This window comes from Mytilus californianus, unplaced genomic scaffold (genome assembly GCF_021869535.1).
Source record: "Mytilus californianus isolate M0D057914Y unplaced genomic scaffold, xbMytCali1.0.p SCAF_5, whole genome shotgun sequence".
NCBI lineage: Eukaryota > Metazoa > Mollusca > Bivalvia > Mytilida > Mytilidae > Mytilus > Mytilus californianus.
In genome coordinates, this window is record NW_026262701.1 from 31,975,731 (window position 1) to 31,998,815 (window position 23,085).

Genomic DNA, 23,085 nt, shown 5'->3' on the forward strand with positions numbered 1-23,085 from the left:
TCCGACATATGACGAAAATTGATACAATCGAAATAATGGTTCGCACAGGGCTGGTCTCCATTCCACCAGGCAAATAAAATCAAAAGTATTAAATATCAAGTCAATTATCGAAAAAAATAAGACAAGCAAACAACATCACAATATAATTATCATTATTCAGCAAAACCCTTTTTTCCATTTTCTCACAGAAACATACACACTTTCTCACTACAAAAGCAAATTACAAAATACTTATAAAAAGTTACAGTTTTTTAATTTTCACAATTTTCCCCATCTCTAGTATTCCTTCACTCACTGCATCAGTCATTAGTTTTGTTGTTCTTACATCTTGAAAATCCTCGTTTAGCACTTTGTTGAATAAACGGTAATCTCGTTCTCCGCGAAGGACAACTTCAAACTCTTTATGGGCCATATGAAATAATATCAGACGTCCTCTTTGCGTTCTTCCAATTAATATGTCCATACCACATCGGTTTTGTTTCAAAACAAGTTTACTAATAAGTCTACTTTCTTGTACGGTATTATCATGTTCTTTCAATTTATCACATGTTGACGGAGTAGATACAATATCACTATTATCCTTTTCACTAATTGTAAATTTTGTTACTAAATTTTCTTCTCCTACTGTACACTTATTCTTTTCAATTCTATCAACAGATAGTCTTTCTTTACTTTTATTTACATTGTTTACAATTTTACTCGTTACACAGGTTGATGACATAGACAATTCATTACCTGTATCGATAGACAGTTCTATATTTGGACTTTCTATAATTTCAATGTTACCTGTAGTAGCTGAGGCCTCAGACGGGTTATCTTCAAAGTCCATTATATCTGAGGTATTTGTCGATACCTTTCCACTCGGTATTTGATTATTATCAGATGAACTATCTGAACAAATCAGATCTGTATGATTCTCAATATTAGAAATATTTACATTATCATTGTTATATTCTTTCATCCGTTTTTTGTCACGATTGACGGTAGAATTTGATTTCCTTTTACTTTTATTGCTATCTTGATTTGTAAAAACTATAGATATACGAGCTCTGTCATTTTCACCATGAACAGTAAATGTGATATTCCGAAATTGTTCGCATGCATTTTCTATAGTACTCATCAATAAAGATGGAAGTTTCTCCATTGTAGATCTAATTCAAAACAGTATTACAATTCACCCTCGGGTAGCCTCTTTCAATCTAACAATATTTACAATATTTCAAACAGTTACAAACGACGGTTTTTCAATATCAATGAAAAGAACTTACTTCTAAAACAAGTTAGAATGTTAATATTCCATATTTCAGCTTGGTAATCCGAGCAATAACTTATAATAGAGTAATATTTTCACAGTACACAAAAACAACGTCCTGTCATGTAAAGGTCCACTCGACCATCCCTCACTCTGTTTCAGACCAGATGTCAATTTGGTGTAATAAAAATAAGACTAGTGCGGGTGGGGTTCGAACCCACGCGGACATACGTCCATTGGAACTTAAGTCCAACGCCTTAACCACTCGGCCACCACACTGTTACAAATGGGATTCTTAAATGTTTAGATGAACTTATAGCTACTTATCACACTGCTCGCATTTCATTTGTAAGTCGCAATTGTTTAAATGAGATACCGCAAAGGAAACGTAAACAAATAGACAGCCTTTTCATCGAAAATCCCGTGCGATTCAACTTATTTCGTGCAGAAATATTCAATTAAGTAAAACTTGATTTTTGTCAACCCGAGTACCGTTACTATAGGAATTTTTATAATCATATATATAGAGAAAAGAAAAAAATATTGTATTATCTCATAAACGACAATTTCAGCTAAAAAATCAATTCGCAACACGAAAGCAATGTTACATACAATATGTTTCCTGTCATAAAGGAGTAGTGGTCATAACACCTGCTTATAGTCACTTTCAGCGTAACTTCTGATTGAAGTTGCAATAAGAAAAAGACTGCCGTTAATTACAATTTAAAACCTTTACTCTTCCAGTTGCAACTGTAGATCTTTATTTCTGAACTTTAATCACATCGCTTATTCGATATTGTTAGTTCCTGCACTCGGGTACAATTCACTCAGTTTCAGACCAGATGTCAATTTGGTGTAATAAAAATAAGACTAGTGCGGGTGGGGTTCGAACCCACGCGGACATACGTCCATTGGAACTTAAGTCCAACGCCTTAACCACTCGGCCACCACACTGTTACAAATGGGATTCTTAAATGTTTAGATGAACTTATAGCTACTTATCACACTGCTCGCATTTCATTTGTAAGTCGCAATTGTTTAAATGAGATACCGCAAAGGAAACGTAAACAAATAGACAGCCTTTTCATCGAAAATCCCGTGCGATTCAACTTATTTCGTGCAGAAATATTCAATTAAGTAAAACTTGATTTTTGTCAACCCGAGTACCGTTACTATAGGAATTTTTATAATCATATATATAGAGAAAAGAAAAAAATATTGTATTATCTCATAAACGACAATTTCAGCTAAAAAATCAATTCGCAACACGAAAGCAATGTTACATACAATATGTTTCCTGTCATAAAGGAGTAGTGGTCATAACACCTGCTTATAGTCACTTTCAGCGTAACTTCTGATTGAAGTTGCAATAAGAAAAAGACTGCCGTTAATTACAATTTAAAACCTTTACTCTTCCAGTTGCAACTGTAGATCTTTATTTCTGAACTTTAATCACATCGCTTATTCGATATTGTTAGTTCCTGCACTCGGGTACAATTCACTCAGTTTCAGACCAGATGTCAATTTGGTGTAATAAAAATAAGACTAGTGCGGGTGGGGTTCGAACCCACGCGGACATACGTCCATTGGAACTTAAGTCCAACGCCTTAACCACTCGGCCACCACACTGTTACAAATGGGATTCTTAAATGTTTAGATGAACTTATAGCTACTTATCACACTGCTCGCATTTCATTTGTAAGTCGCAATTGTTTAAATGAGATACCGCAAAGGAAACGTAAACAAATAGACAGCCTTTTCATCGAAAATCCCGTGCGATTCAACTTATTTCGTGCAGAAATATTCAATTAAGTAAAACTTGATTTTTGTCAACCCGAGTACCGTTACTATAGGAATTTTTATAATCATATATATAGAGAAAAGAAAAAAATATTGTATTATCTCATAAACGACAATTTCAGCTAAAAAATCAATTCGCAACACGAAAGCAATGTTACATACAATATGTTTCCTGTCATAAAGGAGTAGTGGTCATAACACCTGCTTATAGTCACTTTCAGCGTAACTTCTGATTGAAGTTGCAATAAGAAAAAGACTGCCGTTAATTACAATTTAAAACCTTTACTCTTCCAGTTGCAACTGTAGATCTTTATTTCTGAACTTTAATCACATCGCTTATTCGATATTGTAAGTTCCTGCACTCGGGTACAATTCACTCAGTTTCAGACCAGATGTCAATTTGGTGTAATAAAAATAAGACTAGTGCGGGTGGGGTTCGAACCCACGCGGACATACGTCCATTGGAACTTAAGTCCAACGCCTTAACCACTCGGCCACCACACTGTTACAAATGGGATTCTTAAATGTTTAGATGAACTTATAGCTACTTATCACACTGCTCGCATTTCATTTGTAAGTCGCAATTGTTTAAATGAGATACCGCAAAGGAAACGTAAACAAATAGACAGCCTTTTCATCGAAAATCCCGTGCGATTCAACTTATTTCGTGCAGAAATATTCAATTAAGTAAAACTTGATTTTTGTCAACCCGAGTACCGTTACTATAGGAATTTTTATAATCATATATATAGAGAAAAGAAAAAAATATTGTATTATCTCATAAACGACAATTTCAGCTAAAAAATCAATTCGCAACACGAAAGCAATGTTACATACAATATGTTTCCTGTCATAAAGGAGAAGTGGTCATAACACCTGCTTATAGTCACTTTCAGCGTAACTTCTGATTGAAGTTGCAATAAGAAAAAGACTGCCGTTAATTACAATTTAAAACCTTTACTCTTCCAGTTGCAACTGTAGATCTTTATTTCTGAACTTTAATCACATCGCTTATTCGATATTGTTAGTTCCTGCACTCGGGTACAATTCACTCAGTTTCAGACCAGATGTCAATTTGGTGTAATAAAAATAAGACTAGTGCGGGTGGGGTTCGAACCCACGCGGACATACGTCCATTGGAACTTAAGTCCAACGCCTTTTTTTTTTTTTTTTTTCTTTTTTTTTATCTTTATTAAAATAAATCATCGGATATAGTACATGTTAAAACTGATAAAACTAATCAAAAATAAACAACATTAATCAATATGCATACAGTAATAGAAACAATGAGGTTTGTCATCTATATATCATACATTTACAAATCAAATACTAAGACATCATCTGTTTCTTGTACAATTGGATTGTCTTTTAGAAAGTTCTTTTCAAAAACATTGCTCTTGTTATTTTGCTGACATAGGTATACATAAAAATATGTTACATAATGTTTCAATGTATATTGGAACAGTTTGATCAAATTTACATTTTTGTGTCCATTTTTCAGTAAATTTCTTCTCCGAAAGATACAGAACCTAGCTACTGACAATACAAAATTTAAGAAAAGGTCATTCACGCCTTTCATTTTCCATCTGAGTCCATTTAATAATAACATTTCACTCTGTACTAAACTTATTTTATCAGAGTCACAATGTTCAAATATTTTACATAGTAAAGTAGACAAATAGTCATGAAAGTCTTCTAGTTCATCACAGTTTATAAATATATGCATAATATCTTCATTTTCTTTATTACATACATCACACAATTCAGAATCAGACAGCCCAATTTTCTTTAATTTCACATTTGTAAAGACACAGTTATGTATTATTTTATAATCCAACTCTATCATTTTTGAGGGCTTCCAAAACACATTAACATGTTTCCAAATTTTACACAATTCTGCTTCATCTAAAGCATATAATTTTTTCCATATAATTGGCCCAATAGGCTCTTCAATTATGTCTTCTAACAAACATTGATATAACTTTTTAACATTACAAGATTTCAAGTCACAAGGTACATTTTTTATCAATACAGATATATCTATTGTTCTATCCATATTTCTATGGTGTACATTAGTGTCAATAGTATTCTTCCAGTCCTCTGGTATAATAGATAATAAACAATGATACCTATCAATTACATATTGAATATTTACATAATCACATACATTATCAATCATATCTACAATTGCATTTTTTGGTAAAAACCCAGTCTTAACCTCATAGCAAATATCTTTGATAGTCACAATACCAGCTTGTATGAAATCATACCAAATAATAGTTTTATCATCTAAAACAATTTTTGGATTACAGAACAAAGGTTGATCATATATATTTTCAACAGTTAACTGAAAATCTAACTTACGTCCTAGGGAGTACAAAGCTTGACACATTTCTCGATAAACCATAGGAATACATTTTAATTCACAATTTGGTATTTTTGTATATAATATTTCTAATCCTAATTGCATGCCATATATTTTGGATACAAAATATTTGAATGTATCTTTCCATAACACATGATACTGATCATCAATTAGTCTACCTATATATTTCAATCTAAATGCATACATTTTACATTTGATATCAGACAACTGTAATCCACCTTTAACTTTTTCATCAACTATAGAACTATATTTAACTAAATGGGATCTATTATCCCATATAAAATTGACACATAATCTTTTAATTTCTACATATGCCCACTCTGGCATAGATGTAACAAATAATGCGTACCAAAATCTTGACAACATTAATGTATTTACAACAGTGACTCTACCTTGTAAAGTAAGTTGTCTCTGTAACCACATGTTCAAAAGACTTCTTACTTTCTTTATTTTATTTTTCCAATTCATGTCATCACACAGTGATTTGTTAGGACCAACATAAACCCCAAGTAACTGAATAGCATCTTTACAAATTTGTAAGCCAAATTGCTTTTTTTCTACATCTGATAACTCTCCATTACCAACACATAAAATTTCTGACTTCTGTTTATTAATTTTAGATCCAGTAGCCTTACTGTATAAATCAAATTCTTTAAAAACTTCTGGTATAGATTCTTTATTACATAAAGATAATGTAGTATCATCTGCATGCTGATAAATTAATCCCTCTTTTTCACAGTTAGGGACTTTTATACCTTTGATTTTGTCATTTTTAACAATTCTACAATGTAAAGGTTCAGCAGCAAGAACATATAACAATGCACTTATTGGACAACCTTGTCTAATACCATTTTCAATATGAAAATATTTAGTCAAAAAACCGTTACATTTTACAGCACTATTAATACCATAATAAAATATTTCAATCCATTTTACAAATCTATCACCAAATCCAAATTTTCTTAACATTTGTAACAAGTATTTATGACTCACTCTGTCAAATGCTTTTTCCTGATCTATTTTCATTATATACCCTTCAAGTTCATCTTTTTCAATAAGTTCTATAATATCTCTTACATTAGCAATATTATTTGAAATATCTCTACCAATAATACAACATGTTTGATCATTAGATACAATCTTAGGTAATACTACCTTAAATCTATTTGCCATTATCCTGGCTAATATTTTATAATCAACCTGTAGTAATGAAATAGGTCTATAATTTTTTAAAGACTTTTTATCACCTTTCTTTTTATATATAAGACTAATCACTCCACATTTCATAGATCTACCTAAAACACCTTCTTTTTCAATTACATTAAACAAATCAAATAATACATGTCTGAGTTCATTATAAAATTGACAGTAAAACTCAACTGTAAGTCCATCAGATCCTGGACTTTTATTTTTTGAAATTTGATTTATTGCTTTACAAATTTCTTCGTGTGAAATATCAGAATCACAAAAGTTACAATCATTATCATCTATTTTTGTATCTACACTATCTAACAATTCTGACATTTTATCATTATCTGTATCTACACATGAGTACAATTCTTTATAAAATTTATATTGTAAATCTAAAATACCTTCAGTAGCATAAACTGATTCATTACTGTCATTTAGTAATTCTTTTATAGAATTATTCTCTTGTTTATATTTTTCCAGATTTAAAAAATACTTTGTATTTTTATCTGACTCAACAGCCCAAATAGCTTTTGATCTGAGTACTGCACCTCTACATTTTTCTAATTCATATGCTGACAATTCAAGTTTCAAACTTTCTAACTTAGCTACATCAATATCTACACCACAAGCAGCCTTTTCACATAAAATATTAATCTGCCTTTCTAATCTATAATAATCTCTTCTGTTTTCTTTTGCCATTTTAGAAGAAAAAAATTGGGAATATCTCTTTATTTTATATTTAAGATTATCCCACCAAATCATTAAATCTTTATTATACAATTCATTTTCTTTTTCATCAGATATAATTTCTTTTACTCTCCTTACATATTCTTCATTATATAATAATGTATTATTGAAGACCCACAATCCAGGACCTCTTTCAATATTACTACAGTTAAAATTCATAATTACAAATGAATGATCACTTAAACTAGTAGTATTATAATATACATTCTGAACATAAGAAGATAACTGTTTATTTACAAGGAAATAATCGATTCTGCTTTGTTGTAATTCTCCATTACAAATTCTTTTCCATGAAAATATTCTAGAACTTTTATTTCTAGTACGCCATACATCATACAAATTGTTATTTTCAATCAAGTCACTTATTCTTTTACATGGTTCATCTATAACATGATTGCTTTTACCACCTCTGTCTAACATAGACAGAGAAGTATTAAAATCCCCACCAATTATTAAGTTATTTAACTTTTCCGTATACTGTTTAACAAAGTTAAAAAAGATAACTCTTTCAACAATTACATTTGGAGCATACAATGAAATTACATTAAACAATTGTCCATCTTCTTCATATGTTATATGAATAAATCTGCCATCACAGTCTTTATATACACATTTTATCTTATTTTTAAGATAATTATTCACTAAAACAGCCACACCCCTTCTACCATGTGAACTGTTACTACAATATATATCACCTTCATATAAGTGTTTTACACTATTTACATAAGCATCATCCCAGAAAGTTTCTTGTAACAATACCATACTAAATTTTCTATCATGAATAATACTTATAAAATTCTCAAAATTGACTACATTCTTTAAACCATTACAATTAAAAGAACAAATAACCACCATTGCAAAAAGAAAAACAATCTTACATATGAACTTATCCATTTTACCTTTTTGTACTGTCAACCACATTTCTTACATTTTTACCACTCAAATTAGGAGCAACTTTGATACTAGATCTCCTTTCAAGTCTCCTCTGTTTTTTCTTAATTTTTCTGGCCATTTTGGCACTTATAAATTTACTTGTGGTGTCATTTTCACCATCAGAACAGACAAAAGACTCATTTGCATTTGCACCTTCCATGGTGACATCTTCGTCACCAAAGAAGGTGATTTCATCATCAGAGCAACACTGCTCAATTTCAATTTCATTTTCACTCTCCCCAGTGACAATATTGTCCCCAGGAGGAGCGTCATTAATGGCTATTTTTAACTTTTTGCCATCAGAAAAATCTTTGTCTGAATTGATGTTTTCATTACCATCTTTAACATTATCTAGATTCAATATTTCATCCTCTGTTATCTCATTGTTACTTTCTGTATCACTGTCCATCTTTCTCTTTCTGTTTTCCTCCTGAAGGTGGCTTTCTTGTTTATTAAGCTGCACCACATTAACTTCTATCGGAACAGTTGTTTTAGAATCAGCATCGCCAACAGATACAGTTTTCTCTGACCAAACATCAGAAATATCTTCGTCTTCATTTTCACCTGGTATCTTTATTATAATTTCCGGATCATTTTCGTTATTCTGTTTGTCGCAAGTACAACGATCGGGTTTTTCTCGGCATGTGTCACATGTACACACACATGGACATTTACGACAGTCTTGACAAGGACAAACACACGGATCACTTTTACAAAAAGCGCAAGTACATATACATGGGTACTTTTCACATTTGAAGCAGGCGCATATACACTCTTTTTTCCCGCAAATGTTACATTTGCACATGCAAAAATAGAAACCACAGACATCACAGTTCTTCTTCTTTTTATGTGTCGGAGGTTGATCTCTTCTTGTATCGGAGCTACTTCCACACACGCATAACAACGGTAAATTATGACAATATGTACATTTAACAGCTTTACATTGTCTCTTTGAATGTCCATATTCGCCACACCCGTGGCAAATAAAGTACGGACACTGTTTACGCATATGCTCCGGTGACAAACACTCAGAGCAGACCTTCATCTGGTTGTTGTGTACAACACGAAAATATTTCGTATCTGAGCCAACTTTGAAAGGCATTGTCCATGGCAAAGCGAACATACCTTGTGGAAATTTGCATCTCATAAATCTAGTCCCGTCTGCTACTTGCGTTCCAGGTATTGCTCGTCTGTATATAGGAGAAACAATTTTAACCCCTTTTGATACTAATTTACTTCTTATATCTTCATCAGGAATAAACGATGGAAGTTTCATAATAGAAACAACGGTAATATCCGAATGTAACATACTGACTTGATATTCATTATTTGCAATATCAATTCCTTCTTGCACTAGATTGAAAGCAGTCTGCTTACTATCTAATGTTATATCATAAGACATGGCATCATTTTTGACAACAGCTAACACTGAGTTTAATCCAGTGATTGTTTCCACATCTTCGATTACTATTCTTTCACCAATAACATCAGTACGAATTCTTTCAATTCTCACGGTACAATCTCTCTGATACGACTTTTCATCAAGAACATAATTTTGCTTTTGATTATATCCATTCCCAGAACCACGACTACCATTTCTTTGAGATAGACTCGATTTTTTACTATTTTGCTCCATTCCGCCGGAAATTCCGAAAAATTACAAGCAAGCACAGCCCAAATTTGTAAACAAACACTCGAGTGCTCCAAAACGACCCCCTTTTCCACACGAATGAATCGCCGGATTAGGGGGAAATACAGTTTATAATCACTGTTTCTCTACTAAGAACAATATAGTTTTGTTAATAAATCATAAATAAATCCTTACTGTAATTATCGAATCATAATATCCCGTTGAAACACAGAATTATCCACCGGAGAAATTATGACACTTCCATCCTAGGGCTGCACTCAATTCGGACCCCTAAGTCCAACGCCTTAACCACTCGGCCACCACACTGTTACAAATGGGATTCTTAAATGTTTAGATGAACTTATAGCTACTTATCACACTGCTCGCATTTCATTTGTAAGTCGCAATTGTTTAAATGAGATACCGCAAAGGAAACGTAAACAAATAGACAGCCTTTTCATCGAAAATCCCGTGCGATTCAACTTATTTCGTGCAGAAATATTCAATTAAGTAAAACTTGATTTTTGTCAACCCGAGTACCGTTACTATAGGAATTTTTATAATCATATATATAGAGAAAAGAAAAAAATATTGTATTATCTCATAAACGACAATTTCAGCTAAAAAATCAATTCGCAACACGAAAGCAATGTTACATACAATATGTTTCCTGTCATAAAGGAGTAGTGGTCATAACACCTGCTTATAGTCACTTTCAGCGTAACTTCTGATTGAAGTTGCAATAAGAAAAAGACTGCCGTTAATTACAATTTAAAACCTTTACTCTTCCAGTTGCAACTGTAGATCTTTATTTCTGAACTTTAATCACATCGCTTATTCGATATTGTTAGTTCCTGCACTCGGGTACAATTCACTCAGTTTCAGACCAGATGTCAATTTGGTGTAATAAAAATAAGACTAGTGCGGGTGGGGTTCGAACCCACGCGGACATACGTCCATTGGAACTTAAGTCCAACGCCTTAACCACTCGGCCACCACACTGTTACAAATGGGATTCTTAAATGTTTAGATGAACTTATAGCTACTTATCACACTGCTCGCATTTCATTTGTAAGTCGCAATTGTTTAAATGAGATACCGCAAAGGAAACGTAAACAAATAGACAGCCTTTTCATCGAAAATCCCGTGCGATTCAACTTATTTCGTGCAGAAATATTCAATTAAGTAAAACTTGATTTTTGTCAACCCGAGTACCGTTACTATAGGAATTTTTATAATCATATATATAGAGAAAAGAAAAAAATATTGTATTATCTCATAAACGACAATTTCAGCTAAAAAATCAATTCGCAACACGAAAGCAATGTTACATACAATATGTTTCCTGTCATAAAGGAGTAGTGGTCATAACACCTGCTTATAGTCACTTTCAGCGTAACTTCTGATTGAAGTTGCAATAAGAAAAAGACTGCCGTTAATTACAATTTAAAACCTTTACTCTTCCAGTTGCCACCACACTGTTACAAATGGGATTCTTAAATGTTTAGATGAACTTATAGCTACTTATCACACTGCTCGCATTTCATTTGTAAGTCGCAATTGTTTAAATGAGATACCGCAAAGGAAACGTAAACAAATAGACAGCCTTTTCATCGAAAATCCCGTGCGATTCAACTTATTTCGTGCAGAAATATTCAATTAAGTAAAACTTGATTTTTGTCAACCCGAGTACCGTTACTATAGGAATTTTTATAATCATATATATAGAGAAAAGAAAAAAATATTGTATTATCTCATAAACGACAATTTCAGCTAAAAAATCAATTCGCAACACGAAAGCAATGTTACATACAATATGTTTCCTGTCATAAAGGAGTAGTGGTCATAACACCTGCTTATAGTCACTTTCAGCGTAACTTCTGATTGAAGTTGCAATAAGAAAAAGACTGCCGTTAATTACAATTTAAAACCTTTACTCTTCCAGTTGCAACTGTAGATCTTTATTTCTGAACTTTAATCACATCGCTTATTCGATATTGTTAGTTCCTGCACTCGGGTACAATTCACTCAGTTTCAGACCAGATGTCAATTTGGTGTAATAAAAATAAGACTAGTGCGGGTGGGGTTCGAACCCACGCGGACATACGTCCATTGGAACTTAAGTCCAACGCCTTAACCACTCGGCCACCACACTGTTACAAATGGGATTCTTAAATGTTTAGATGAACTTATAGCTACTTATCACACTGCTCGCATTTCATTTGTAAGTCGCAATTGTTTAAATGAGATACCGCAAAGGAAACGTAAACAAATAGACAGCCTTTTCATCGAAAATCCCGTGCGATTCAACTTATTTCGTGCAGAAATATTCAATTAAGTAAAACTTGATTTTTGTCAACCCGAGTACCGTTACTATAGGAATTTTTATAATCATATATATAGAGAAAAGAAAAAAATATTGTATTATCTCATAAACGACAATTTCAGCTAAAAAATCAATTCGCAACACGAAAGCAATGTTACATACAATATGTTTCCTGTCATAAAGGAGTAGTGGTCATAACACCTGCTTATAGTCACTTTCAGCGTAACTTCTGATTGAAGTTGCAATAAGAAAAAGACTGCCGTTAATTACAATTTAAAACCTTTACTCTTCCAGTTGCAACTGTAGATCTTTATTTCTGAACTTTAATCACATCGCTTATTCGATATTGTTAGTTCCTGCACTCGGGTACAATTCACTCAGTTTCAGACCAGATGTCAATTTGGTGTAATAAAAATAAGACTAGTGCGGGTGGGGTTCGAACCCACGCGGACATACGTCCATTGGAACTTAAGTCCAACGCCTTAACCACTCGGCCACCACACTGTTACAAATGGGATTCTTAAATGTTTAGATGAACTTATAGCTACTTATCACACTGCTCGCATTTCATTTGTAAGTCGCAATTGTTTAAATGAGATACCGCAAAGGAAACGTAAACAAATAGACAGCCTTTTCATCGAAAATCCCGTGCGATTCAACTTATTTCGTGCAGAAATATTCAATTAAGTAAAACTTGATTTTTGTCAACCCGAGTACCGTTACTATAGGAATTTTTATAATCATATATATAGAGAAAAGAAAAAAATATTGTATTATCTCATAAACGACAATTTCAGCTAAAAAATCAATTCGCAACACGAAAGCAATGTTACATACAATATGTTTCCTGTCATAAAGGAGTAGTGGTCATAACACCTGCTTATAGTCACTTTCAGCGTAACTTCTGATTGAAGTTGCAATAAGAAAAAGACTGCCGTTAATTACAATTTAAAACCTTTACTCTTCCAGTTGCAACTGTAGATCTTTATTTCTGAACTTTAATCACATCGCTTATTCGATATTGTTAGTTCCTGCACTCGGGTACAATTCACTCAGTTTCAGACCAGATGTCAATTTGGTGTAATAAAAATAAGACTAGTGCGGGTGGGGTTCGAACCCACGCGGACATACGTCCATTGGAACTTAAGTCCAACGCCTTAACCACTCGGCCACCACACTGTTACAAATGGGATTCTTAAATGTTTAGATGAACTTATAGCTACTTATCACACTGCTCGCATTTCATTTGTAAGTCGCAATTGTTTAAATGAGATACCGCAAAGGAAACGTAAACAAATAGACAGCCTTTTCATCGAAAATCCCGTGCGATTCAACTTATTTCGTGCAGAAATATTCAATTAAGTAAAACTTGATTTTTGTCAACCCGAGTACCGTTACTATAGGAATTTTTATAATCATATATATAGAGAAAAGAAAAAAATATTGTATTATCTCATAAACGACAATTTCAGCTAAAAAATCAATTCGCAACACGAAAGCAATGTTACATACAATATGTTTCCTGTCATAAAGGAGTAGTGGTCATAACACCTGCTTATAGTCACTTTCAGCGTAACTTCTGATTGAAGTTGCAATAAGAAAAAGACTGCCGTTAATTACAATTTAAAACCTTTACTCTTCCAGTTGCAACTGTAGATCTTTATTTCTGAACTTTAATCACATCGCTTATTCGATATTGTTAGTTCCTGCACTCGGGTACAATTCACTCAGTTTCAGACCAGATGTCAATTTGGTGTAATAAAAATAAGACTAGTGCGGGTGGGGTTCGAACCCACGCGGACATACGTCCATTGGAACTTAAGTCCAACGCCTTAACCACTCGGCCACCACACTGTTACAAATGGGATTCTTAAATGTTTAGATGAACTTATAGCTACTTATCACACTGCTCGCATTTCATTTGTAAGTCGCAATTGTTTAAATGAGATATCGCAAAGGAAACGTAAACAAATAGACAGCCTTTTCATCGAAAATCCCGTGCGATTCAACTTATTTCGTGCAGAAATATTCAATTAAGTAAAACTTGATTTTTGTCAACCCGAGTACCGTTACTATAGGAATTTTTATAATCATATATATAGAGAAAAGAAAAAAATATTGTATTATCTCATAAACGACAATTTCAGCTAAAAAATCAATTCGCAACACGAAAGCAATGTTACATACAATATGTTTCCTGTCATAAAGGAGTAGTGGTCATAACACCTGCTTATAGTCACTTTCAGCGTAACTTCTGATTGAAGTTGCAATAAGAAAAAGACTGCCGTTAATTACAATTTAAAACCTTTACTCTTCCAGTTGCCACCACACTGTTACAAATGGGATTCTTAAATGTTTAGATGAACTTATAGCTACTTATCACACTGCTCGCATTTCATTTGTAAGTCGCAATTGTTTAAATGAGATACCGCAAAGGAAACGTAAACAAATAGACAGCCTTTTCATCGAAAATCCCGTGCGATTCAACTTATTTCGTGCAGAAATATTCAATTAAGTAAAACTTGATTTTTGTCAACCCGAGTACCGTTACTATAGGAATTTTTATAATCATATATATAGAGAAAAGAAAAAAATATTGTATTATCTCATAAACGACAATTTCAGCTAAAAAATCAATTCGCAACACGAAAGCAATGTTACATACAATATGTTTCCTGTCATAAAGGAGTAGTGGTCATAACACCTGCTTATAGTCACTTTCAGCGTAACTTCTGATTGAAGTTGCAATAAGAAAAAGACTGCCGTTAATTACAATTTAAAACCTTTACTCTTCCAGTTGCAACTGTAGATCTTTATTTCTGAACTTTAATCACATCGCTTATTCGATATTGTTAGTTCCTGCACTCGGGTACAATTCACTCAGTTTCAGACCAGATGTCAATTTGGTGTAATAAAAATAAGACTAGTGCGGGTGGGGTTCGAACCCACGCGGACATACGTCCATTGGAACTTAAGTCTAACGCCTTAACCACTCGGCCACCACACTGTTACAAATGGGATTCTTAAATGTTTAGATGAACTTATAGCTACTTATCACACTGCTCGCATTTCATTTGTAAGTCGCAATTGTTTAAATGAGATACCGCAAAGGAAACGTAAACAAATAGACAGCCTTTTCATCGAAAATCCCGTGCGATTCAACTTATTTCGTGCAGAAATATTCAATTAAGTAAAACTTGATTTTTGTCAACCCGAGTACCGTTACTATAGGAATTTTTATAATCATATATATAGAGAAAAGAAAAAAATATTGTATTATCTCATAAACGACAATTTCAGCTAAAAAATCAATTCGCAACACGAAAGCAATGTTACATACAATATGTTTCCTGTCATAAAGGAGTAGTGGTCATAACACCTGCTTATAGTCACTTTCAGCGTAACTTCTGATTGAAGTTGCAATAAGAAAAAGACTGCCGTTAATTACAATTTATAACCTTTACTCTTCCAGTTGCAACTGTAGATCTTTATTTCTGAACTTTAATCACATCGCTTATTCGATATTGTTAGTTCCTGCACTCGGGTACAATTGACTCAGTTTCAGACCAGATGTCAATTTGGTGTAATAAAAATAAGACTAGTGCGGGTGGGGTTCGAACCCACGCGGACATACGTCCATTGGAACTTAAGTCCAACGCCTTAACCACTCGGCCACCACACTGTTACAAATGGGATTCTTAAATGTTTAGATGAACTTATAGCTACTTATCACACTGCTCGCATTCATTTGTAAGTCGCAATTGTTTAAATGAGATACCGCAAAGGAAACGTAAACAAATAGACAGCCTTTTCATCGAAAATCCCGTGCGATTCAACTTATTTCGTGCAGAAATATTCAATTAAGTAAAACTTGATTTTTGTCAACCCGAGTACCGTTACTATAGGAATTTTTATAATCATATATATAGAGAAAAGAAAAAAATATTGTATTATCTCATAAACGACAATTTCAGCTAAAAAATCAATTCGCAACACGAAAGCAATGTTACATACAATATGTTTCCTGTCATAAAGGAGTAGTGGTCATAACACCTGCTTATAGTCACTTTCAGCGTAACTTCTGATTGAAGTTGCAATAAGAAAAAGACTGCCGTTAATTACAATTTATAACCTTTACTCTTCCAGTTGCAACTGTAGATCTTTATTTCTGAACTTTAATCACATCGCTTATTCGATATTGTTAGTTCCTGCACTCGGGTACAATTGACTCAGTTTCAGACCAGATGTCAATTTGGTGTAATAAAAATAAGACTAGTGCGGGTGGGGTTCGAACCCACGCGGACATACGTCCATTGGAACTTAAGTCCAACGCCTTAACCACTCGGCCACCACACTGTTACAAATGGGATTCTTAAATGTTTAGATGAACTTATAGCTACTTATCACACTGCTCGCATTCATTTGTAAGTCGCAATTGTTTAAATGAGATACCGCAAAGGAAACGTAAACAAATAGACAGCCTTTTCATCGAAAATCCCGTGCGATTCAACTTATTTCGTGCAGAAATATTCAATTAAGTAAAACTTGATTTTTGTCAACCCGAGTACCGTTACTATAGGAATTTTTATAATCATATATATAGAGAAAAGAAAAAAATATTGTATTATCTCATAAACGACAATTTCAGCTAAAAAATCAATTCGCAACACGAAAGCAATGTTACATACAATATGTTTCCTGTCATAAAGGAGTAGTGGTCATAACACCTGCTTATAGTCACTTTCAGCGTAACTTCTGATTGAAGTTGCAATAAGAAAAAGACTGCCGTTAATTACAATTTAAAACCTTTACTCTTCCAGTTGCAACTGTAGATCTTTATTTCTGAACTTTAATCACATCGCTTATTCGATATTGTTAGTTCCTGCACTCGGGTACAATTCACTCAGTTTCAGACCAGATGTCAATTTGGTGTAATAAAAATAAGACTAGTGCGGGTGGGGTTCGAACCCACGCGGACATACGTCCATTGGAACTTAAGTCCAACGCCTTAACCACTCGGCCACCACACTGTTACAAATGGGATTCTTAAATGTTTAGATGAACTTATAGCTACTTATCACACTGCTCGCATTTCATTTGTAAGTCGCAATTGTTTAAATGAGATACCGCAAAGGAAACGTAAACAAATAGACAGCCTTTTCATCGAAAATCCCGTGCGATTCAACTTATTTCGTGCAGAAATATTCAATTAAGTAAAACTTGATTTTTGTCAACCCGAGTACCGTTACTATAGGAATTTTTATAATCATATATATAGAGAAAAGAAAAAAATATTGTATTATCTCATAAACGACAATTTCAGCTAAAAAATCAATTCGCAACACGAAAGCAATGTTACATACAATATGTTTCCTGTCATAAAGGAGTAGTGGTCATAACACCTGCTTATAGTCACTTTCAGCGTAACTTCTGATTGAAGTTGCAATAAGAAAAAGACTGCCGTTAATTACAATTTATAACCTTTACTCTTCCAGTTGCAACTGTAGATCTTTATTTCTGAACTTTAATCACATCGCTTATTCGATATTGTTAGTTCCTGCACTCGGGTACAATTCACTCAGTTTCAGACCAGATGTCAATTTGGTGTAATAAAAATAAGACTAGTGCGGGTGGGGTTCGAACCCACGCGGACATACGTCCATTGGAACTTAAGTCCAACGCCTTAACCACTCGGCCACCACACTGTTACAAATAGGATTCTTAAATGTTTAGATGAACTTATAGCTACTTATCACACTGCTCGCATTTCATTTGTAAGTCGCAATTGTTTAAATGAGATACCGCAAAGGAAACGTAAACAAATAGACAGCCTTTTCATCGAAAATCCCGTGCGATTCAACTTATTTCGTGCAGAAATATTCAATTAAGTAAAACTTGATTTTTGTCAACCCGAGTACCGTTACTATAGGAATTTTTATAATCATATATATAGAGAAAAGAAAAAAATATTGTATTATCTCATAAACGACAATTTCAGCTAAAAAATCAATTCGCAACACGAAAGCAATGTTACATACAATATGTTTCCTGTCATAAAGGAGTAGTGGTCATAACACCTGCTTATAGTCACTTTCAGCGTAACTTCTGATTGAAGTTGCAATAAGAAAAAGACTGCCGTTAATTACAATTTATAACCTTTACTCTTCCAGTTGCAACTGTAGATCTTTATTTCTGAACTTTAATCACATCGCTTATTCGATATTGTTAGTTCCTGCACTCGGGTACAATTGACTCAGTTTCAGACCAGATGTCAATTTGGTGTAATAAAAATAAGACTAGTGCGGGTGGGGTTCGAACCCACGCGGACATACGTCCATTGGAACTTAAGTCCAACGCCTTAACCACTCGGCCACCACACTGTTACAAATGGGATTCTTAAATGTTTAGATGAACTTATAGCTACTTATCACACTGCTCGCATTCATTTGTAAGTCGCAATTGTTTAAATGAGATACCGCAAAGGAAACGTAAACAAATAGACAGCCTTTTCATCGAAAATCCCGTGCGATTCAACTTATTTCGTGCAGAAATATTCAATTAAGTAAAACTTGATTTTTGTCAACCCGAGTACCGTTACTATAGGAATTTTTATAATCATATATATAGAGAAAAGAAAAAAATATTGTATTATCTCATAAACGACAATTTCAGCTAAAAAATCAATTCGCAACACGAAAGCAATGTTACATACAATATGTTTCCTGTCATAAAGGAGTAGTGGTCATAACACCTGCTTATAGTCACTTTCAGCGTAACTTCTGATTGAAGTTGCAATAAGAAAAAGACTGCCGTTAATTACAATTTAAAACCTTTACTCTTCCAGTTGCAACTGTAGATCTTTATTTCTGAACTTTAATCACATCGCTTATTCGATATTGTTAGTTCCTGCACTCGGGTACAATTCACTCAGTTTCAGACCAGATGTCAATTTGGTGTAATAAAAATAAGACTAGTGCGGGTGGGGTTCGAACCCACGCGGACATACGTCCATTGGAACTTAAGTCCAACGCCTTAACCACTCGGCCACCACACTGTTACAAATGGGATTCTTAAATGTTTAGATGAACTTATAGCTACTTATCACACTGCTCGCATTTCATTTGTAAGTCGCAATTGTTTAAATGAGATACCGCAAAGGAAACGTAAACAAATAGACAGCCTTTTCATCGAAAATCCCGTGCGATTCAACTTATTTCGTGCAGAAATATTCAATTAAGTAAAACTTGATTTTTGTCAACCCGAGTACCGTTACTATAGGAATTTTTATAATCATATATATAGAGAAAAGAAAAAAATATTGTATTATCTCATAAACGACAATTTCAGCTAAAAAATCAATTCGCAACACGAAAGCAATGTTACATACAATATGTTTCCTGTCATAAAGGAGTAGTGGTCATAACACCTGCTTATAGTCACTTTCAGCGTAACTTCTGATTGAAGTTGCAATAAGAAAAAGACTGCCGTTAATTACAATTTATAACCTTTACTCTTCCAGTTGCAACTGTAGATCTTTATTTCTGAACTTTAATCACATCGCTTATTCGATATTGTTAGTTCCTGCACTCGGGTACAATTCACTCAGTTTCAGACCAGATGTCAATTTGGTGTAATAAAAATAAGACTAGTGCGGGTGGGGTTCGAACCCACGCGGACATACGTCCATTGGAACTTAAGTCCAACGCCTTAACCACTCGGCCACCACACTGTTACAAATGGGATTCTTAAATGTTTAGATGAACTTATAGCTACTTATCACACTGCTCGCATTTCATTTGTAAGTCGCAATTGTTTAAATGAGATACCGCAAAGGAAACGTAAACAAATAGACAGCCTTTTCATCGAAAATCCCGTGCGATTCAACTTATTTCGTGCAGAAATATTCAATTAAGTAAAACTTGATTTTTGTCAACCCGAGTACCGTTACTATAGGAATTTTTATAATCATATATATAGAGAAAAGAAAAAAATATTGTATTATCTCATAAACGACAATTTCAGCTAAAAAATCAATTCGCAACACGAAAGCAATGTTACATACAATATGTTTCCTGTCATAAAGGAGTAGTGGTCATAACACCTGCTTATAGTCACTTTCAGCGTAACTTCTGATTGAAGTTGCAATAAGAAAAAGACTGCCGTTAATTACAATTTATAACCTTTACTCTTCCAGTTGCAACTGTAGATCTTTATTTCTGAACTTTAATCACATCGCTTATTCGATATTGTTAGTTGCTGCACTCGGGTACAATTGACTCAGTTTCAGACCAGATGTCAATTTGGTGTAATAAAAATAAGACTAGTGCGGGTGGGGTTCGAACCCACGCGGACATACGTCCATTGGAACTTAAGTCCAACGCCTTAACCACTCGGCCACCACACTGTTACAAATAGGATTCTTAAATGTTTAGATGAACTTATAGCTACTTATCACACTGCTCGCATTTCATTTGTAAGTCGCAATTGTTTAAATGAGATACCGCAAAGGAAACGTAAACAAATAGACAGCCTTTTCATCGAAAATCCCGTGCGATTCAACTTATTTCGTGCAGAAATATTCAATTAAGTAAAACTTGATTTTTGTCAACCCGAGTACCGTTACTATAGGAATTTTTATAATCATATATATAGAGAAAAGAAAAAAATATTGTATTATCTCATAAACGACAATTTCAGCTAAAAAATCAATTCGCAACACGAAAGCAATGTTACATACAATATGTTTCCTGTCATAAAGGAGTAGTGGTCATAACACCTGCTTATAGTCACTTTCAGCGTAACTTCTGATTGAAGTTGCAATAAGAAAAAGACTGCCGTTAATTACAATTTATAACCTTTACTCTTCCAGTTGCAACTGTAGATCTTTATTTCTGAACTTTAATCACATCGCTTATTCGATATTGTTAGTTCCTGCACTCGGGTACAATTCACTCAGTTTCAGACCAGATGTCAATTTGGTGTAATAAAAATAAGACTAGTGCGGGTGGGGTTCGAACCCACGCGGACATACGTCCATTGGAACTTAAGTCCAACGCCTTAACCACTCGGCCACCACACTGTTACAAATAGGATTCTTAAATGTTTAGATGAACTTATAGCTACTTATCACACTGCTCGCATTTCATTTGTAAGTCGCAATTGTTTAAATGAGATACCGCAAAGGAAACGTAAACAAATAGACAGCCTTTTCATCGAAAATCCCGTGCGATTCAACTTATTTCGTGCAGAAATATTCAATTAAGTAAAACTTGATTTTTGTCAACCCGAGTACCGTTACTATAGGAATTTTTATAATCATATATATAGAGAAAAGAAAAAAATATTGTATTATCTCATAAACGACAATTTCAGCTAAAAAATCAATTCGCAACACGAAAGCAATGTTACATACAATATGTTTCCTGTCATAAAGGAGTAGTGGTCATAACACCTGCTTATAGTCACTTTCAGCGTAACTTCTGATTGAAGTTGCAATAAGAAAAAGACTGCCGTTAATTACAATTTATAACCTTTACTCTTCCAGTTGCAACTGTAGATCTTTATTTCTGAACTTTAATCACATCGCTTATTCGATATTGTTAGTTCCTGCACTCGGGTACAATTGACTCAGTTTCAGACCAGATGTCAATTTGGTGTAATAAAAATAAGACTAGTGCGGGTGGGGTTCGAACCCACGCGGACATACGTCCATTGGAACTTAAGTCCAACGCCTTAACCACTCGGCCACCACACTGTTACAAATGGGATTCTTAAATGTTTAGATGAACTTATAGCTACTTATCACACTGCTCGCATTCATTTGTAAGTCGCAATTGTTTAAATGAGATACCGCAAAGGAAACGTAAACAAATAGACAGCCTTTTCATCGAAAATCCCGTGCGATTCAACTTATTTCGTGCAGAAATATTCAATTAAGTAAAACTTGATTTTTGTCAACCCGAGTACCGTTACTATAGGAATTTTTATAATCATATATATAGAGAAAAGAAAAAAATATTGTATTATCTCATAAACGACAATTTCAGCTAAAAAATCAATTCGCAACACGAAAGCAATGTTACATACAATATGTTTCCTGTCATAAAGGAGTAGTGGTCATAACACCTGCTTATAGTCACTTTCAGCGTAACTTCTGATTGAAGTTGCAATAAGAAAAAGACTGCCGTTAATTACAATTTAAAACCTTTACTCTTCCAGTTGCAACTGTAGATCTTTATTTCTGAACTTTAATCACATCGCTTATTCGATATTGTTAGTTCCTGCACTCGGGTACAATTCTCTCAGTTTCAGACCAGATGTCAATTTGGTGTAATAAAAATAAGACTAGTGCGGGTGGGGTTCGAACCCACGCGGACATACGTCCATTGGAACTTAAGTCCAACGCCTTAACCACTCGGCCACCACACTGTTACAAATAGGATTCTTAAATGTTTAGATGAACTTATAGCTACTTATCACACTGCTCGCATTTCATTTGTAAGTCGCAATTGTTTAAATGAGATACCGCAAAGGAAACGTAAACAAATAGACAGCCTTTTCATCGAAAATCCCGTGCGATTCAACTTATTTCGTGCAGAAATATTCAATTAAGTAAAACTTGATTTTTGTCAACCCGAGTACCGTTACTATAGGAATTTTTATAATCATATATATAGAGAAAAGAAAAAAATATTGTATTATCTCATAAACGACAATTTCAGCTAAAAAATCAATTCGCAACACGAAAGCAATGTTACATACAATATGTTTCCTGTCATAAAGGAGTAGTGGTCATAACACCTGCTTATAGTCACTTTCAG

The 23,085-nt window shown here is 33.8% G+C and overlaps 21 non-coding genes across 21 annotated transcripts; all 21 read right to left on the reverse strand.

Moving 5' to 3' along the window:
* Positions 1-1,448: 1,448 nt before the first annotated feature.
* Positions 1,449-1,531, reverse strand: Trnal-uaa (transfer RNA leucine (anticodon UAA)). The gene has a single exon. It is a non-coding gene; the product is annotated as a tRNA-Leu (tRNA).
* Positions 1,532-2,123: 592 nt separating this feature from the next.
* On the reverse strand, positions 2,124-2,206 carry Trnal-uaa (transfer RNA leucine (anticodon UAA)). Its single transcript has one exon. It is a non-coding gene; the product is annotated as a tRNA-Leu (tRNA).
* A 592-nt stretch (positions 2,207-2,798) lies between these two features.
* On the reverse strand, positions 2,799-2,881 carry Trnal-uaa (transfer RNA leucine (anticodon UAA)). Its single transcript has one exon. It is a non-coding gene; the product is annotated as a tRNA-Leu (tRNA).
* Positions 2,882-3,473: 592 nt separating this feature from the next.
* Positions 3,474-3,556, reverse strand: Trnal-uaa (transfer RNA leucine (anticodon UAA)). The gene has a single exon. It is a non-coding gene; the product is annotated as a tRNA-Leu (tRNA).
* A 7,302-nt stretch (positions 3,557-10,858) lies between these two features.
* Positions 10,859-10,941, reverse strand: Trnal-uaa (transfer RNA leucine (anticodon UAA)). Its single transcript has one exon. It is a non-coding gene; the product is annotated as a tRNA-Leu (tRNA).
* Positions 10,942-12,011: 1,070 nt separating this feature from the next.
* Positions 12,012-12,094, reverse strand: Trnal-uaa (transfer RNA leucine (anticodon UAA)). Its single transcript has one exon. It is a non-coding gene; the product is annotated as a tRNA-Leu (tRNA).
* A 592-nt stretch (positions 12,095-12,686) lies between these two features.
* On the reverse strand, positions 12,687-12,769 carry Trnal-uaa (transfer RNA leucine (anticodon UAA)). The gene has a single exon. It is a non-coding gene; the product is annotated as a tRNA-Leu (tRNA).
* A 592-nt stretch (positions 12,770-13,361) lies between these two features.
* On the reverse strand, positions 13,362-13,444 carry Trnal-uaa (transfer RNA leucine (anticodon UAA)). The gene has a single exon. It is a non-coding gene; the product is annotated as a tRNA-Leu (tRNA).
* Positions 13,445-14,036: 592 nt separating this feature from the next.
* Trnal-uaa (transfer RNA leucine (anticodon UAA)) lies at positions 14,037-14,119 on the reverse strand. Its single transcript has one exon. It is a non-coding gene; the product is annotated as a tRNA-Leu (tRNA).
* A 1,070-nt stretch (positions 14,120-15,189) lies between these two features.
* Trnal-uaa (transfer RNA leucine (anticodon UAA)) lies at positions 15,190-15,272 on the reverse strand. Its single transcript has one exon. It is a non-coding gene; the product is annotated as a tRNA-Leu (tRNA).
* A 592-nt stretch (positions 15,273-15,864) lies between these two features.
* Positions 15,865-15,947, reverse strand: Trnal-uaa (transfer RNA leucine (anticodon UAA)). Its single transcript has one exon. It is a non-coding gene; the product is annotated as a tRNA-Leu (tRNA).
* Positions 15,948-16,538: 591 nt separating this feature from the next.
* On the reverse strand, positions 16,539-16,621 carry Trnal-uaa (transfer RNA leucine (anticodon UAA)). The gene has a single exon. It is a non-coding gene; the product is annotated as a tRNA-Leu (tRNA).
* A 591-nt stretch (positions 16,622-17,212) lies between these two features.
* Positions 17,213-17,295, reverse strand: Trnal-uaa (transfer RNA leucine (anticodon UAA)). Its single transcript has one exon. It is a non-coding gene; the product is annotated as a tRNA-Leu (tRNA).
* A 592-nt stretch (positions 17,296-17,887) lies between these two features.
* Trnal-uaa (transfer RNA leucine (anticodon UAA)) lies at positions 17,888-17,970 on the reverse strand. The gene has a single exon. It is a non-coding gene; the product is annotated as a tRNA-Leu (tRNA).
* Positions 17,971-18,562: 592 nt separating this feature from the next.
* Positions 18,563-18,645, reverse strand: Trnal-uaa (transfer RNA leucine (anticodon UAA)). The gene has a single exon. It is a non-coding gene; the product is annotated as a tRNA-Leu (tRNA).
* A 591-nt stretch (positions 18,646-19,236) lies between these two features.
* Positions 19,237-19,319, reverse strand: Trnal-uaa (transfer RNA leucine (anticodon UAA)). Its single transcript has one exon. It is a non-coding gene; the product is annotated as a tRNA-Leu (tRNA).
* Positions 19,320-19,911: 592 nt separating this feature from the next.
* Trnal-uaa (transfer RNA leucine (anticodon UAA)) lies at positions 19,912-19,994 on the reverse strand. Its single transcript has one exon. It is a non-coding gene; the product is annotated as a tRNA-Leu (tRNA).
* A 592-nt stretch (positions 19,995-20,586) lies between these two features.
* On the reverse strand, positions 20,587-20,669 carry Trnal-uaa (transfer RNA leucine (anticodon UAA)). Its single transcript has one exon. It is a non-coding gene; the product is annotated as a tRNA-Leu (tRNA).
* Positions 20,670-21,261: 592 nt separating this feature from the next.
* Positions 21,262-21,344, reverse strand: Trnal-uaa (transfer RNA leucine (anticodon UAA)). The gene has a single exon. It is a non-coding gene; the product is annotated as a tRNA-Leu (tRNA).
* Positions 21,345-21,936: 592 nt separating this feature from the next.
* Trnal-uaa (transfer RNA leucine (anticodon UAA)) lies at positions 21,937-22,019 on the reverse strand. Its single transcript has one exon. It is a non-coding gene; the product is annotated as a tRNA-Leu (tRNA).
* Positions 22,020-22,610: 591 nt separating this feature from the next.
* Trnal-uaa (transfer RNA leucine (anticodon UAA)) lies at positions 22,611-22,693 on the reverse strand. Its single transcript has one exon. It is a non-coding gene; the product is annotated as a tRNA-Leu (tRNA).
* Positions 22,694-23,085: the final 392 nt, after the last annotated feature.